Genomic DNA, 18435 nt, shown 5'->3' on the forward strand with positions numbered 1-18435 from the left:
GAGAGTGAGCATACCCTTCTCAGTTGCTCCTTGCTAAGCAAGGGAGAGGAGAAGACAGTTCGGTACACTGTAGCTCATGGTGGTCAGGGAATGTGTCTACCGATTCTGTTACACTGTATTCTCCCAAGTGCTTAGTACAGTGCTCTGCACCCAAAAAGTGCCCAATACCACTGATTGATTGATTAGTATGCACATATATTCCAGGGATCATTATTATTATTATTATTTTTAACCAGGATTCAGGGCCCAGGTATGCACTCTAGGACTGTTCCAAGGGTTACATGCAGCTAGAGGGTATGTGATTGGGCCCCGCTGCTTTAGCCTATTGATTCTACTGCAGACACTATAGGAAAAATGGGGACACAGAGGTATTAAATCCTCGAACGAATGGTTTGCAGAGGTCGCTCCACTGTAACACGAATTTTTGGAAATTTAATACCGACGCAGGTATATGAACAACAGACATCACATAAAGGAGTATGATCATTTAGGCTGTTTCCACATATAACATGATGGAAGCATTAGGGAACATTCTTCCCACCAAATGAGTCTTTTCTGAGCATAACCGATCCACACATTGGCATGAGTAGATCTGGTTCAGGAGGAACTGTTCTATGTTTATGTCTCTGCATCAAACAGGAATGTCTTTATAACAGACTTAAGATACTCAATGACCTACCCCCTTACCTAATCCTGCTCCTCTCCACTAGAATCCAGCCCCACTTCTTAAACTCCCTTCCCTTTTGATCAGTCAATGGCATAGACTATGGACCACCATCCTCCCTATCTTCAAAGCCCAACTAAAATCATACCTCCAAAATGCCCTCCTTGACTAACTTCTCATCTCCCCACCCTATTTTCACTCCCTCCAGCTTCAATAAGTCCTCTGATACTCACCTCACTCCTACAGCATCTATTTACATGTGCCTATACTCTGCTGCTACTTCTTCTTTTTGTAATTTATTTTCATGTCTTTCTTCCCCACTAGATTGAAAACTCCTTCAAGGCAGTGATTATATAATCTCCCAATGCTGTACTTTCCCAACTGCTTAGTAAGTTGCTCTGTACACAGGAAATACCACTGATTGATGGATTGATTGCTGTGTGGTTGAAATAACAACAACACAGAATGTTGTATCAAAAAACATCATAGTTTTATCGAGCCCATAATTCCCACTGATTATTGTAATGGGACTATTCTATAACAAGAGATTCTTCATGAACACAACCACAACCACCATGTGATAGAAGCAATGACACACATCAAAAGATAATTCACAAATATTTATGAATGTTTAGATTTCTCAACCACAGAGTAGAAACACATTTACAAATTTTGAAACACACAAATTTAAAAATTTGAACATGTGTTGCCTAGCTGATAGAACATGAGCTTGGATTCTAATCTTGGCTCTGCCACTTGTCTGCTGTGTATCCTTGGGCAAGTCACTTAACTTCTTTGTGCCTCACTTGCCTCATCTGCAAAACAGGGATTATGACTTTGAACCCCATGTGGGACATGGACTGTGTCAAACCTGATTAGCTTGAATCTACCCTAGTGTTTAGTACAGTCCCTGGCACATAGAAAGTGCTTAACAAACACCATTAAAAAAATGTCCATCACCAAACTATGGTGATCATGATAGTTATACATACAACTAAGTATTCACATAATGTGTGTCCTTAAAATCATTAAAAAAAGAATAGATATAACACTATTAGTCAACAGCCTATTTAACCAATCAATGGTTTTTATTGAGCGCTTACTTTATGCAGATTACTGTACTAAACATTTGGGAGAGTACAATACAATGGAGTTGGCAAAACATTCCCTGCCCACAGTGAGCTTACAGTCTAGTGGGGGAGACAGACATTGATATATAACAATGATAATAATAATCATGGTATTTGGAAAGCACTGCACTAGGATAGATATAAGATAATCAAGTCCCACACGGGGCTCACAGCGTAAGTCAGTCAGTCAGTCAGAGAACAGGTACACTGAATCCCCATTTTGCAGATGAGGGAACTGAGGCACAAAGAAGTTAAGGCATTTGCCCAGGATCACTCAGCAGACAAGTAGCAGAGCCAGGATTACAAGAGAAGTCCTTTGATCCCAGGCCCGTGCTCTTTCTACCAGTCCATACAGTTTCCCTTTAAATATCTAAATATCTAAATGGAAATTGAAATCACTCAATCAGTTCTTTCCTTTCTACTTATCCATTCTCTTGTTTCAGTCAACCCAGAGGCTTGCATTCTTCATTCCCCATAGGGTAACCTACTGGCTGTTCCTGGCACCAAAATACCCAAACTGAAACCCCAAGACTCAGCCTCGCCTCTTAACTCAACTCTAAGGAGCACTGGGGCTCATCCTTAGCCCAAAACCTAGCCAGAGCTAACACCTAAGTGCTGGGGTAGATGCAAGATAATCAGATCGGACATGGTCCCTGTCCCACTTAGCGTTCACAGTCCAATTGGGAAGGAAGAACAGGTTTTTAATCCCCATTTTACAGATGAGGACACTGAGTCACAGAGAAGTAAAGTAACTTGCCTAAGGTCACACCGCAGGCAAGTGTTAAAGGCACGATGAGAACCCAGGTCCTCTGAGTCCCAGGCCAGTGCTCATTCCATTAGGCCCAGCTGTTTCTCCATGTAGTTCATTGCAGTGACCATGAACTAAATGGTGTCTGCTGGCCTGAGTGAATATACTTTCCCAAATGTCCAACTGACCATCAGGAAGGGAATTTAGCCTTGGGGGAGAGTAAGGATCAGGAAATCACATCTCAGTTACACATTTAATTTGTCACTCCATCCCCCTGGGGACAATTTTACTACTTATACAAAAAAACCCCACCTGGTATGACGGCTTGTTCCCTTTTTGTTCATAAAAGGTTTCTGAATAATCAAGTAAAAGTGATTTGGATTTAGAATCAGAATGGTCTCAAGATCACGGATAATTCTGAGTACCATAAGCTCCTAATAGAGATCGCAAACTGCAGCGTGGGCTCATGGGTGAGCAGGGACCTGGGAGACAGAGGACTGTGAGGCTCTGACTTTTCCTGCTGGGTGACCCTGGGCAAGTAACTTAACTTCTCTGTGCCTCAGTTCCTCATCTGTAAAATGGAGGCAAAATTCTTGTTCTCCCTCCTACTTCAACAGTGAGCCCAGGTAAGAAAGAAACTAGGTCCGATCTGATTATCTTCTATCTACCCCAGTACTAGGTAAAGTACTTGGTACTAGTAAGCAGTTAAATATCTAAATACAATAAATTATATTAATCTGCATCTTTGGCTTTACAACTTCCGAGGAGAAGCAGTACTTTCATTCCTGTGGAATTTGCCTTCTGGCAGGGTAAGTCTATTATTCCCTAGGCTTTGGAATCATTACAGATCCTTCACTGTCACTGCAGCTGAATTACATTTATTTTTAAGCAATATGGCTTAGTCATGGCATTCGGAATTTTAGGTGGATTGACAGAAGCTGTTCACTTGAATTTTCTTTGAAATTTCTTCTGCCCTACCTAATACTTCTTTATATTTTAGTAAAATGTGATGCTGTGTGGACTTGAAATCTTGCAGCCAACAACTGTACCTCGTATACGTGAACCTTCCTGAAAATATTTGACATTCTAATACCTAACTTGTATATCTAATTGCTGTTTGTAAAAAAAAAAAAAACACCTCTAAAATTCTACCGAGACCAACATTCTTATCATTCATTTACTAAACCCAACAAACCCTCCTCCCCGAAAAGCCCCTCAAAATAATCACTCTTCTCTATCCACAATTTTCAACCAAACAGTCTTTAGCACTAGTGGCACTCTGGGTGAAAGAATGAAGAACCAACCATTCAATGGTTAGGCCAATAATCCAAGCTATCTGAATTCCCTCACGATACATGGACCGCCTATACCTGGTTTTACAATTGCACATTTTTTACATCCAAAATTTGCAGTGCAAGAGGGGAAGGAATGTTGAAGACACTTGATTTGTCTGGGTATTAGAGGGGTTCGGAAGCACATCCATCATCAATCGTATTTATTAAGTTCTTACTGAGTGCAGAGCACTGTACTAAGAGCTTGGGAAAGTACACTATAACAGATACATTACCTGCCCACAAGATTTACCATCTACAGGGGAAGACAAACATTAACAGAAATAAATAAATTATGGATATGTACGTAAGTGCTGTGGGGAATAAAAGGAGAAAATCACGTTGATAAACTAAATCCAAACCAGAAGTCCCCATTTAATCCAATACCAGAAGTCCCCATTTAAGCACACAGCCCATTCAGTTACAATTAAAGGAAGTCAGGCCTTTCCAAGTTCCTCAACCTCACCTGATTCGTCTCTACCAGATTTTCTGAGCCTCCAGAGTCTTCAGGGGAGGCAAGTCTCCCCAAGATCCTTAGCAGGGCAGTTAATGGGGGCCTAAATAGAGTCCGGACTCCAGACTTACCCATTGGTCATGCTGACCTTTGGATAGCAAGGCCCCACGATGTTTAGTGGGGTGGTTCTGAAGAGTTTGGAAAGACTCGGCTGGCTACTGGTGTCATGGAAGACTCACATTTGCTCAGTGTTATTTGGGCTAGAGGTCAGCTGAGATTTCATAAAGTCTCCAGAGCATTAGCTTACTAGGGTGAGCTTCCGGACGCTCTCCACATTGCCTTGCAACCGATTCAACCTTAGAGGAATGGAAACAGGTTGCTGTATAGTCCATAGATGTCCAATACTTACACAAGCAAAATAAAAGTGTGCACATATGCACACCTTTAAAAAAATAAATCCAAGCCCCACCAAAGCACACCTTAATGGTGCCACAAACTCCCTACAGCTGCACAAACTGCATTTGCAAGTAAGGCTTATGATAGTAAGAGAGCTGAATTAGGCTAAGTTGTCTGTCTGCCCCATTGCCCTCAACCCCATCCTGGGGTCATGGATGGGCACAGGTGGGGCTGTGGAAGGGAAATCCAGGACAGAATGGAAGCTGATGGTCCTGGTTTTTCCATTTCCACTATACTCAGGTCTCTTCTTTCCTTCCTCTTTTTCTTTCTCTCCCTCCCTCTCCCATCTCCTCCTCCCCCTGCTACCCCCAGCTCATTTTAGGCAGGGAATGTGTCTGTGTCTAGAAGAGCATATTTCGCTCCTCTAGTGCAAACCTTCTCAATGTGCCTCCATCTCACCTGTCTCACCGCCAACCCCTGGCCCACATCCCGCCTCTGGCCTGGAACTCCATCCCTCCTCAAATTCAACAATTTCTCTCCCCCCATTCAAAGCCTTACTGACGGGACATCTCCTCCAAGAGGTCTTCCCAGACTAAGCCCCACTTTGTGATCTCCCACTCCCTTCTGCATCGTCCTGACTTGCTCCCTTTGCTCTTCCCTCTGTCCCAACCCCACAGGACTTATGTATATACCTAGAATTTTAATTATTTGTAACGGTGTCTATCTCTGTCCCCCTAGACTGTGAGCTCGTTGAGGGCACGGAATGTCACTGTTTATTGTTGTATTGTACTTTCCCAAGCACTTAGTACAGTGCTCTGCACACAGTAAGCACTTAATATGATTCAATGTATGAATGAATGAACTCTTCCAAGCGCTTAGTACAGTGCTATGCACACAGCAAGCATTGTGACTGAGAGTGTCTTCTAGGACTTGATCTGGAGTAAATATTTAATGACTTTGCTGCTAATCCTTATCTAGAGAGATTTCCTCATGTCTTTTATTTTACTTGCCTTCCAGAATTGCTTTGGCACTTTAACCCAACTTCACGGCACCCCCCTCAAAATAATCATTCACTCAATTGTATTTATTGAGCGCTTACTGTGTGCAGAGCAGAGTAATCGTGTAGCAAAATTCCCATACATTTATATAGGGAACTTCAACTCACACTGCAATGATTTTTCCAGTGCAAACATTGTGCAGAGTTGATTGATACTGACTGCACAAGAAATAGAAGGCAATGAAGGCGAATTAACTCAAGCCAACCAGATGCATCAACTGACGCAATCTGTCCAAAGGGAAGAGGTGAGCAACATTATAGCTGCTCCAGTGGCCATGCCACAATGAAAGAAACCTATGTCACCACTGTAGGAAGATGAGGAAAAAACTAGTGAGGGAAAGCAGACAAACACAACATATACAAGGACTTGTATTTTTTAAAAAAGCCCCCAAACCTCCAGAGCCTATTATGTTGGGTCAATTCCTTACTATCTCACCTCCTAAAATGCTGACAAGGTAGTTTTCTCATGGTCAGTAGAATAAATCAAAGCCAAGATTTTTCAAAGTCGATTTTTGATTAATGCATCCATGAAAAATGGATCCTATCCTTTTTGCACACTATCAAGGAAATAAAAAGGAAAAACCGACTTTGCCCACTGAAAGATGGGATCTTTGTACCCTGAAAACAGTGAGGTTTGTTTTTCCCTTTCATCCTAGGAAAATGGCAGGCTCATTTCCAGACAGAAGTCTCAATCCGCCAATCAACGGCATTTATTGAGGGCTTACGGTGTGCAGAGCACTGTACTAAGCACCTGGGACAGTACAATATAACCTTCTAGACTGTGAGCCCGTTGTGGGCAGGGATTGTCTCTGTTGCTGAATGGTACTTTTCAAGCACTTAGTACAGTGCTCTGCCCACAATAAGCACTCAATAAATATGACTGAATGAATGAATATAACAAAATTGGTAGACAGGCTCCCTAGAGTTTACAGTCTAGCCCTTTAACTTATGATTCACTGGTCAAGATTCACCCACCCTGTTCATCCCATCTTTCATGTTGTTCCCCAGGCCCAAAACTTCCTCCCTTCCCAAGTTAATAATAATAACAATAGCAATAATAATAATAACGGTATTTGTTAAATGCTTACTATGTGCCAGGCTCTGTATTAAGTGCTGGGGTGGATACATGTAAATCAGGTTGGGCCCAATCCCTTGTCCCACAAGGGGCTCAAAGTCTCAATCCCCATTTTTCAGATGAAGTAACTGAGCCACAGAGAAGTTAAGTGATTTGCCCAAGGTCACACAGCAGGTGGAGGAGCTGGGATTAGAACCCAGGACCTTCTGACTCCTAGGCCTGTGCTCTATCCACTATGCCATGCTGCTTCATCCACTATGCCACGCTGCTTCATGGCTTTATAGTTAGACCACAGTTCTTCCCCAAATCAAAGTTCAATCAATCAATGGTATTTACTGAGCACTTATTATGTGCAGAATACTGTACTAAGCACTTGGGAGAGAACAATGCAACAGAGCTGGTGGATACATTCTCTGCCCACAAGGAGGAAGGGAGATAGACATGTCAATAAATTACAGAAACATAGGTAGGGGTTTAAAGTACACAGATCCAAATACACCGGCATCACAGAAGGGAGGGGGGTAGGGGAAATGAGGGCTTAGTCAATGAAGGCTTCTTGGAGGAGATGAGGGAGCATGAAAGTAAGGCAATATATTGGGGCTGTGGAGAAGGGAGACAGGAAAGCCAAAGACAGGGAAACAAAGAAGAAATGCAACAAGGCTGGGTCTACTTATTTTGTCAGAAAAGAAATCATGTTCTTCATGTTTTCCCCCATTGACAGTTTAGTTGCTTAGTACTCGACTAAGCCCCTTCTCCTCTTCCTTTCGGTGTCACCTACACACTTGGATTTGTTCCCTTTAGGCGCCTGATATTCACCCCGCCCTCAATCCCACTGCACTTACGTACAGAGTCATAATTTATTTTAAGGCGTGCTTCCCCTTCTAAGACTGTAAGGCTCCTTGTGGACCGAGAACATGTCTATCAACTCCGTTGTATTCTGTTCTCCCAAGTGCTTAGAACAATGCTCTACACGGAGTCAGTGTTCAATAAATACCGTCGACTGATTGTTCAGAATATCACTTTCCCTTTCCCAGCGAACATTCCTACTCAAAAGTGTAGAAGAGCTGGGTGATACAATGGAGAAACTCTAACCGCATGTGCTAACAAGCTCTTTGGCGCATCTTTGTTGGGTTGTCCATATAATGGTGTACACCCCACAGCACATCTCCACCCATACATGCTGGTGAGAGGGGGAAAAGGGGAAAGAATAATTTCCCTTTTTAATCTAGAAAAGGCTTCTGGATATCCCCTCTGAGCTTTTGTGAAGCAGGGTTTTCTTCTGAAGGGGAGCTTTTAGAGGTGAAGACTCATGTTCATTTAATGTTGAAACTGCATATTTTAAATGCCATAAAGCCTCTCAGCTTCCACTGGGGAAGAAAAGGTCAGGATCCCAAGGCATCAGGGTACGAATAGGGCAGAGCTGTACATCACCATCATCATGTCTTGAGCATCGTTCTGCAAAACATTATATTGAGGTTCTTCAATCAATCCATCAATGGTATCTATTAGTGCTTACCAGGTGCAGGGCAGTGTACTAAGCATTTGGGAAAATAGGCATCGCCTCTGCCCTTAGGGAGTTTACAGTCTACAGTTTACATATCTGCAGTTGCTAGGACAGGAAGACAAGAAGTGGGACACTTAAGGATAGCCAAGGTTGCTAGCCTAAAGGCGACTGAGGGCCCCACTCTATTCTGCTGGAGGGGGCTGAGGGGCTCAAATCTTGACAAAAAAAAACACCTGGGTGAGGTAGTAGTAGTAGTAATAATATTGATCAAGTGTTAAACGTGCAGAACACAGGTCTTTAAATGCAAGAGAGAATTAAAATTGGCTTGTCCCCTGGTTAAGGACCAGTGTATGAAGTTTGGGTTCTAGGTAGTCGTATCCCGCTGCTTGAATAGAGAGAAGGGGAATTATATAAATGTCTGGCTCCCCCTCTAGACTGTAAGCTCCTTATGAGCAGGGAATGTGTCTCTTTATTGTTATGTTGTACTCTTCTGAGTACTTAGAATTGATGCTATTGATCCCTGTTTACTTGCTTTGTTTTGTTGTCTGTCTCCCCCATTCTAGACTGTGAGCCTGTTGTTGGGTAGGGATCAACTCTGTTGCTGAATTGTACTTACCAAGCGCTTAGTACAGAGCTCCACACACAGTAAGCGCTCAATAAATATGATGGAATGAATTAATTAATGCTTTGCACACAGTAAGCACATTCAATAAATACGATCAACTGACTTACTATCTGGGATCACAACGCTTTAGAGGAAACGAACCTAACCAGGTCAGGTGAGATTTTTGCAGGTGTTTATGTTTTATGTACTGGGGTTTCATTTTGGGAAGCATTGACCATCATATAATTGAGACCCTACATCTAAAGAAGTTTCTCTTCCCACTGCCCATAAATCGTTCATTTTATTATAACACCACAAGATTTGATGATCTTTCAAAGATTTCACTCAGGAGAACATAAACAATAATCATTTAGGTACTGTTTTTGTCCTCTCAGGTCGACAAGACCTGATTTATGGGCATCTGAATCTGATCTCAAGTAATTTTTTTTACCCTTGCTTTCAACTTCATTTAACTGTTTCTCTTTAAAGTATACCGAAGGAAGAGAGTTCACCCAGACTAAATGTGGGTGGTTCATTTGCCTGTTATAATACCTTAATAGATGTGAATTCCCCTTATCTCTTCTTCTGGGTCTTGACTGACAACTGACTAATAGGATTACAAGCCTTCATTCCAATAACACAGCTTAGCTACATGCCAGCGAAAAATGACAGCCTTAAACCTGAATTACACGGCCTGGGAATCCATCCAATTACTAACTAAAGTAACTGTTATTACCTAACCCACTCAAAGGAGAAGCAGCTGTTAATCTTTGGTGGCCTGCAGTGGGGTAATGGTCAGGCTGGTCGAACAGTCTTTTTCTGTACTTGACTTCTTTGCAGACAATAATTATGTCCTTTGTGATAAAGGAGGAAGCCCTTTCGAGCCTCTTAGATATAGGCAAACAGATGGGGAACAACTGCTTTTGAATGTTCATTAGCAAGAGAGTCCAGATTTTTTTCTCAGCTGGGCATCTGTGGCACTTAATGATTAAATAGGTAAGTTTAAGCAAGCCTGCAGAGAACTTACAGTGAATTGCTAAGGCAAAATGAGTCTTGACTAAGGATTTTTTTTTTCCATTCAGCCTTTCACACTATTTAAAAGATAAACTACACTAACTCTAGCAGGTTAGCCCTTCTAAAGCTACATTCAAACAGAGAGGATAAAATGAGTAATCAATCAATCAATCGTATTTATTGAGCGCTTACTGTGTGCAGAGCACTGTACTAAGCGCTTGGGAAGTACAAGTTAGCAACACATAGAGACAGTCCCTACCCAACAGTGGGCTCACAGTCTAAAAGTGTCTACTGAACCTAAGACTTCCTGGTTTTAGACGATAGTTAATGATAAATCTGGAAGTGTTCCAGTGAGATCTAGCGGAATACCACACTTGGACCACCATACCCAAATACAAAAGAAAAGAACTATGGGGTAAGTATCTAAAATGCGACAAATCAAGCAGAAAGTTGTTATCTTGACGATCTCACAGGTAAACTCAGAAACTTGGTAAAATTCCTATCTGATGAATGTGAAAATTAAAATTTCAAAGTCCTTTTTAAGAGTACCCTTTATTTAAAAACAGTACATGTTAATGTGGACTGTAAAATAAATCTCTTTTAAACAATAGGAAATTGACTCAAATTTGGAAATTTGGATTTTTTCAGTCTTTATGTGCACAGTAAATCCTGGAACCTTGTTCTAAGTTCCTGATGCACATTTGTTATAGAGCAAGGAAAGCCAGAGCTGTGTTTTAAAATCCTTCGAAATGGCTGGCAGGAGGACGACTGGGAAAGAAACACAGACTCTGCACCCTAGAGTGAAAAGGGGCCCAACTTCTCGGGAACTCATTCTTAGGGGAGATTGACTCCTCTGCCAATAGTGGGAAAGCCCCACTCTCCCAAGGAGCAGAGTCCAATTCTCCTCAGGAAGAACTGGGAGAGGAAATTCCACTTGGAGCTCCTTGTGGAGTGCTGTGCCTACTTGTCTACTCCCCTGAGACCCAGATGGGAGTGATTCCACATGCTGAAGTATTTCTCAAGACATCAATCAATCAATCAGTGGTATTTATTAAGCACTGACTGTATGCAGAGCACTGTACTGAGGCTTGGGAGAGTACCATACAACAGAGTTGGCAGACACATTCTCTGCCCACAATGAACTTACAGTCTCTCTGCTTAAGCTATTCTTTGGGTAAAAGCTATTAATAAATACGGAATAGGGAATTAATAGTGAATTAATGTGGGATTTATCTTACACCAAACCCTTTTTTCAAGCCATTTCCCCAAATAAAGCCTTCTGGTTGCCTAGTGGCTGAGCAACTGATTCTGCAAGGAACATGTTTACCTGTCCTGCACAGTGTTAAGCACTTAAAAATAACCACTGAAATTAAAGCTAAAAAGTACTAAGATGCACTAAATTTGGAACTGATGATTTTTGAATCTTTTAATAGTAAACCAGACTTAAGATCCAATCCAGCTAAGTTTCTTTACTCTTGGTTTCTAGAAAACCTGGCCAATTGTGGGATTATTCTAATATCCAAAATTCCACTTCCTGTTCCGTTTAGTAACTCTTGTTAAAGAAGCAAAGATATCTGCGGACTGAAACTGAGGCCCAGTAAAACGTGACTACAGTTCACATTTATCATGCATTCTCTTTCATTCTTAAGTCTCCATAGAGGCCGTGGCTGCCCAGGGGTAAGATATTTGGGGAGGAATCCTTTTCATGAGAAAAAAAAATCAGTTCTGGTTCTACATTTTACTTTGTCCTCAACTTATCTTGAATTGCATAGTAAAGGCCCTGGTCTCACCTCCAAGTCCACTCTGACTTTAGCACACCTTTGTGACTTACAGAATGTAATTCAGGTTTTTCCGCATCCTGTGCACTCACTATTCTGCATTCTTGGATGACTTGCGGGTAGTTCCTAAAGTTTAGGCAGGAATGTTGGCATTCCCAGGAAGCTGAGCTCAACTGGACAGGCCCAGGTATTGCTTCCTCTAGACTATAAGCTCCTGCCTCTGGTCTCTTCCTACTCCAGTCCTTACTTCACTCTGACACCCAGATCATTTTTCTGAAAAATGTTCAGTCCATGTCTCCCCACTCCTCAAGAACTTCCAGTTGCTGCCCATCCACCTCCACATCAAAATGAACTAATTGTTATTTTTGCTCAGGGCAAGATTACAACTCGAGGGTTCTGAAGAAAAGGATGTGAAATATATTTTGTGTGAAAAAACAACAATCGGCATCTCAGTTTTCCAGGCGGCAGACTTACTGGATGACTTCCAGTACGTGAACGATATAACCGAGATTCTGAGGTTAGTCTCTATAATCACTTCAATAAATCTGCAAAAGCAAAGGTGCCTAAAGTTTAGCTGGAGGGTCGCAGTGCCCCACAGTAATATCATCAGTACATTTTGCTAGTAATAACCAATTGACAGATTAATTACAGGAAAACTGGAATAAAAAGAGCCTATCGTTTGGCTATTGCAGAACACAAAATACACTCAAATAATTATGATTTCAGTACTTTTTCAAGTTAAAAATAGACACTGATCTACAAATACTCATAGGTTAACTTTAATGGCTGAATTAATCATGTTGTTTTAATCCCTTTTGCCTTTTTTCTTGGAAGGTAAAGATGCTTGTAAAACTTCAAACTGCTATGGAGGCATAATTTTTCATAAAATACATAGGGCTTATAACCTAGCTAGGATTAGTAAAACCAAACTAAATACGCCTCTACCTCCAAAAGAACCTTTTTTGTAGAAAGGTTCTGGAGGAGAAAATGGTGTGTGTGGGACAGAAGGTGAAATGGGGCTATGTTGAAAGTGAAGAGAAATCGTTTTATAAACTCACCCTCATCCTAATACAAGAAGATGGTATTTTGCTGAAGCGCTGGCACAAGTAAACAGTCAATTCACTTCTACTCCATGTTCTCGGACCTTGGAAGGTTTCTGAATGATAAAAAGTTAGTAAAAAATACAGGTCCAGAAGGCGATTGTGCCAGATTGCTGTTTGAGATACAGCAAGTTATACTTTTCTGACCCCAGAAGTAAGCAAATCTGGGCGAAGGGAAGAGAAGTAGGGCAAGCGTGGTTTCCCAGGAATTGCTTCTAAATTCAGAGTTTACTGGGAAAAGGGGTAAGACTGTATGCTCCTGAAGGGCAGGGATCGTGTCTACCAACTCTATCATACTTTCTCAAACACTACAGTGCTATGCACACAGTAAGCCCTCAATCAATAACATTGATTGATTGGTAGACTGAAGGGGAAATAAGATTTTCCTTGTGGAACTAGTTTCTCCTAAGGATTTCTCCACAAAGGGTGGTGGTTCCAAGAATGACCTTGATATTGAGAAATATATACTACTACTACTACTAATAATAATAATAATAATGGCATTTGTTAAGCGCTTACTATGTGCCAAGCACTGTTCTAAGTGCTGGCTCTGTTCTAAGAGCTGACTCATTCAATCGTATATACTGAGCGCTTACTGTGTGCAGAGCACTGTACTAAGTGCTTGGAAAGTCAGAGAAGCTGTGTCCACCACCTCCTTTTCCACTGATTTTTCTACCTCTCAGTGACAACGGAAGGCAATTCACCTCCTCCTGGATGATGAAGGGTCACGGACCCGTAAGCAGATTCATTCATTTGTTCATTCATTCATTAATTCATTCAATTGTATTTATTGACCACGTGATGTTTGCAAATCATTGTACTAAGCAAACCCACAACTAAATGGCCTGATGAGTCCTGAAAAAGGCTGGAGAAAGTAGGAGAATAAATAAAGGCTTCATTTCCAACTGAGAGTAACCTCAAGACATTTAACCTTTTGGGGAATCAGTCCATCCTTCTGAAGAATTAGGTTAAAAAAAACCCCAAGAACTCAATGGAGCTACCATCTATTCTTGAGCTGAATCTTCCTTAACGGACTCTAAGTTACTCAAGGGCAGAGATCATACCTTGTTATTCTTTTGTTTAAGCTGGTAAGAGAGATCTGAATGCCCTACTCCTCAGGCATCACCTATTGGTGACAACAATTTAGCCAGAGGGCTTTTGAAAGGCAATATAAGGGTATTGTTAGCAATGCACTCACTGAATTGCAGTGTGACTCTGATGAAAATGAAGATCCTACAGGGACGACATGACAGTATGGCCAGTTGAGTGATTGCAAAAAGTGCCCTATCTAACCCTGTCCCCGTCATCAAATAAATGGCACCATCTCCTTGGCTCAGTTCTGTTTGATCTATTTCCTGCTGCCATGCTCAATTTCACAAGGGCAAGTGATAGAATATGCTTTTGATGCACCGGAAAATTCTTCCTATTCAGCAGGCTTTGTGCATCCTCCAAAGTCTGTGAATCCAGACACGGCTCTATGGGCAGAGAATGTGTCTGCTAATTCCGCTGCGCTGTACTCTCTCAAGTACTTAGTACAATGCTCTGCACATAATAAGTGCTCAGCAAATACAAATGACTGATTAACATGCAGCATAGCCTAGTGGAAAGAGCATGGACCTGGGCTGTAGTCCGCCACTTGCCTGCCTGGGCAAGTCCCTTGACTTCTCTATACTATTCTCTATACTTCAATTTCCTCATCTGCAAAATGAGGGTGAAATCCTCCTCCCTCTTAGAATGTGAGCCCCATGTGAGATAGGGATTGCATCCAACTGATTAACTTGCATTTACCCCAGCGCTACATACAGTCCTTGGCACATAGTAAGTGCTTAACAAATACTACCGAAAAATGACTGAAGACACGAAATAAATCTTCTGCAGATGATTAAGTCTAGGAGCAAAAGAAATGCCATTTTGGGGTTAAAGCCAAGGGTCCATTCAGCCCAGCAATCTGTCTCTGACAGTGGGACAAGGTTCTCAGAAGAACAGTATGTTTGCTCTCCTTGACATCCATCCTAGCTTTTCCCTCTAGAACTCCTCCAAATTCCTAAGTTCCTCAAGAGGAACACTTTATGGATCCCTCAACCATTAACTGAGCCTTCTTGAGCTTACGTGTATTTTCACAGAGACAGGATAGTGTCATGGTCTGCCAAAATTCCTGAAGAAGATAGAGTTTATACACAGCCTGCACCTGCAAAGTCCTGAGAACTGGACCTACCACAAGTTGCTTGAGTTATCTTGAGCAAGTTCATCAGTGTCAGATGGCAAGGTGACATCGTCCACAATGAAGTCCTGGAATGGGGTCATTCCGCCAACACAGAGGTAATGCTCATGTGATAGATGCAGCATATATGGAGAGTCGACAATTATAAGAAAACCTAGCAAGTACTATTTACGTAATGAATAGTTAACAGGGATGGGGCTCAGGTATGGAGAAGCAGGATTAGCTACTGGAAAGAGGCAGCGCCTGGGAGTCATATGACCCATGTTCTAATCTTGGCTCCGCCACTTGCCTGTGTGACCTTGGGCAAGTCACCTCACTTCCTTGTGTTTCAGCTACCTCATTGGTAAAAAGGATTAAAACTCTGAGCCCCACGTGGGTCATGAAGCATGTCCAACCTGATTAGCTTGTATAATAATAATAATAATGATGGCATTTATTAAGCGCCTACTATGTGCAAAGCACTGTTCTAAATGCTGGGGAGGTTAGAAGGTGATCAGGTTGTCCCACAGGGGGCTCAACACAGGTTCGAATTCCGGCTCTGCCACATGTGTGCTGTGTGACCTTGGGCAAGTCACTTAGCTTCTCTGGGCCTCAATTCCCTCATCTGTAAAATGGGGATTAAGGCTGTGAGCCCCACCCTGGGACAACCTGATCACCTTGTAACCTCCCCAGTGCTTAGAACAGTGCTTTGCACATAGTAAGCGCTTAAGAAATACCATCATTATTAATATTATTATTATTAATCCCCATTTTACAGATGAGGGAACTGAGGCACAGAGAAGTGAAGTGACTTGCCCAAAGTCACACAGCTGACAATTGGTGAAGTCGAGATTTGAACCCATGACCTCTGATTCCAAAGCCTATGCTCTTTCCACTGAGCCATGCTGCCTTGTATCTACCCCAGGGTTTACTACAGTGCCTGGCACAGAGTAAGCACTTAAATACCATTAAAGAAAAATAGAAGCTATATGCAAGGGCAGAACAAATGCTTTGATAACAAAATGAAGTACAGTCTCCAAGAGAAGGGCTATGGACTGTGGAAGACAGCAGTAGCAGACAGACCAGCTTGGCATGTGTCAAACAGGAGAAAACTTGTTCACCTTGGGCAGAGGCCTAAGGAAGAATAGGATACGAAGAGTCATTTTTGAAAACAGCGACAGGTGCTGCATGTGGCAAACCTATCAGGGAAGCAAAGAACAATCTTTTCTATGCACACAATGTGGAATGGATTCTCAGCCAGGCCTAGATAATAATAATAATAATGATGGCATTTGTTAAGTGCTTACTATGTGCAAAGCACTGTTCTAAGCACTGGGGAGGTTACAAGGTGATCAGGTTGTCCCACGGGGGGCTCACAATCTTAATTCCCATTTTACAGGTGAGATAACTGAGGTGCAGAGAAGTTAAGTGACTTGCCCAAAGTCACACAGCTGACAAGTGGAGGAGCTGGGATTTGAACCCATTACCTCTGACTCCAAAGCCCATGCTCTTTCCACTTTTCAGCCATACCTGCCTGCACAGACAGAATCTCGCCACCAAAAGCATCATCTCTGAATATAAAAGACAGCTAAATATTTCTTTACAATTATCTACGGTATCTAGCAAAATGCTTGACACCAAGGAGGTGGTCAGTAAATACTCAGGATAAAGATGAAGATGATGATAATGATACTAAAAGCTAAGCAGTAGGATATTGTCAGGGTGAGTTTTATGCTGTTAAGGACGTCTGATTTATATCCACTAATGGAAAAGCAATGAAGATGGAATTGGAAAACAAAGAAGAGGCATGTACGTAGTGATACATCATAAATGGTATCAGCTGGGTTTTTTATAGAATCTTCTCCTCCTTTAATTCAAAGCTCTTAGGCACCTACATTTTCATCTAAAATGAAAAAAAGTATTTAGCCATTAATGAGGCTGACAAATGCTCAGAAAATGTGTCTAAATTAAGCATAATTGGGCATAATTTCCTGTTTTCATTTATGATTACCAGCACAAGCCAAAAGAAATAAACTTGTGATACTTTTATGGATATTCAATTATACCTGGATGTTCACAGATCTGCAGCTTGAGTACTTTAGTTCCTCACAGTAATGTATATGGTCACCTTTTTTTTTGAAGTTCCCAGTAAAGGGGAACTGCAAATATTAAACTCCCTGGTGAACACAGTTAGGCCTCCTGCTTCTGTTAAAGATGAGTATCTGCAGCATCAACCCCTAAATTAGCTTTAGGCCACATCTCCCTAACATAGTTGGGGTCCCAGAAAAGTAGAAGTAGATGTCTTGAGTCCAGGCTCTGATGGCCGAGAAAATCTTGAGACTTGCTGTAAGAACAAGGCTGAATTCCTGCAACTCGTTCTCTGTTTACATCCCAGCGGCAGCACCTTGTGTTCACTTACCTTATGATTTAGTTCTGGTACTTATTAAATTAGCACTTACTACTTTTTTAATGGTCCATGTTAAGCAATCATTTATTAAGCACTTACTATGTGCAGGGCACTGTACTAAGCACTTGGCAGAATACAACAGTTAAGTGCCTACTCTTCATTCGATCAGTCGTATTTATTTAGCGCTGTGTGAAGAGCACTGTACTAAGCACTTGAGAGAGTACACTACAACAATAAACAGACATATTTCCTGCCCAAAGCGGGCTTACAGTCTAGAGGGGATTGCCAGGCACTGCACTAAGCGCTGGGGTGGGTTAGAGGAGGAGCCCGCAAAGGAGACTGAGAATGAGCAGCCAGAGAGCTGTGAGGAGAACCAGGAGAGGATAGTGCCAGAGAAGCCAAGGTTGGATAATGTTCCCAGGAAGATAGCTTCATTTAGCAAGGTGCTGGGTCAAAGGATGGGAATTTCAAGTGCTAAAGGGAAAGACCGGTGATCACTTCCTTATGGCTGCACCTCAGAGGAATGATACTGAGTTAAAGCTTAATTTGTCAATTCCAATACAAGTAACTATCAACACTGTGGAGAGGATAAGCCTTAACTTCAAAAGACAAAAACTTTTAAGAAAGCAGGAGCCATTACTCAAAACAAAAATAAATCCAAATACATACTGCCGTATTGAAATGAAACAGTTGATAGAGGCCAAGTTCTGCTAGAGGAAACAAAATTCAAGAGGTAGACCGTGATTTGGAGGGATTTAGAGAGCACACATCAGAGCCAAACTATACATGGGCAGAGCCTCAAGAGCCCCATTTTGAATTAGAATTTTTAATAGCTTCCCAGTTGAAGATTTGGCAAGAATTCAGCTTTAGAAGTGATAGTCTATGAAGGAAACCATTTTAGAAGGGGACTTCTAGAAACATTTGAGTGAACTAGGTTATAGACCGCCAACGTTTAGCATGTCCATAAGCAAAT

The 18435-nt window shown here is 41.8% G+C and overlaps 1 protein-coding gene across 4 annotated transcripts in view; it reads right to left on the reverse strand.

The window, feature by feature from the left end:
* The window catches only part of SCAPER (S-phase cyclin A associated protein in the ER), a 291810-nt gene that overhangs the window by 103935 nt on the left and 169440 nt on the right, over positions 1-18435 (reverse strand). The window lies entirely within an intron of this gene.

The sequence above is a fragment of the Tachyglossus aculeatus genome, chromosome 26 (assembly GCF_015852505.1).
Source record: "Tachyglossus aculeatus isolate mTacAcu1 chromosome 26, mTacAcu1.pri, whole genome shotgun sequence".
NCBI classification, from domain to species: Eukaryota; Metazoa; Chordata; class Mammalia; order Monotremata; family Tachyglossidae; genus Tachyglossus; species Tachyglossus aculeatus.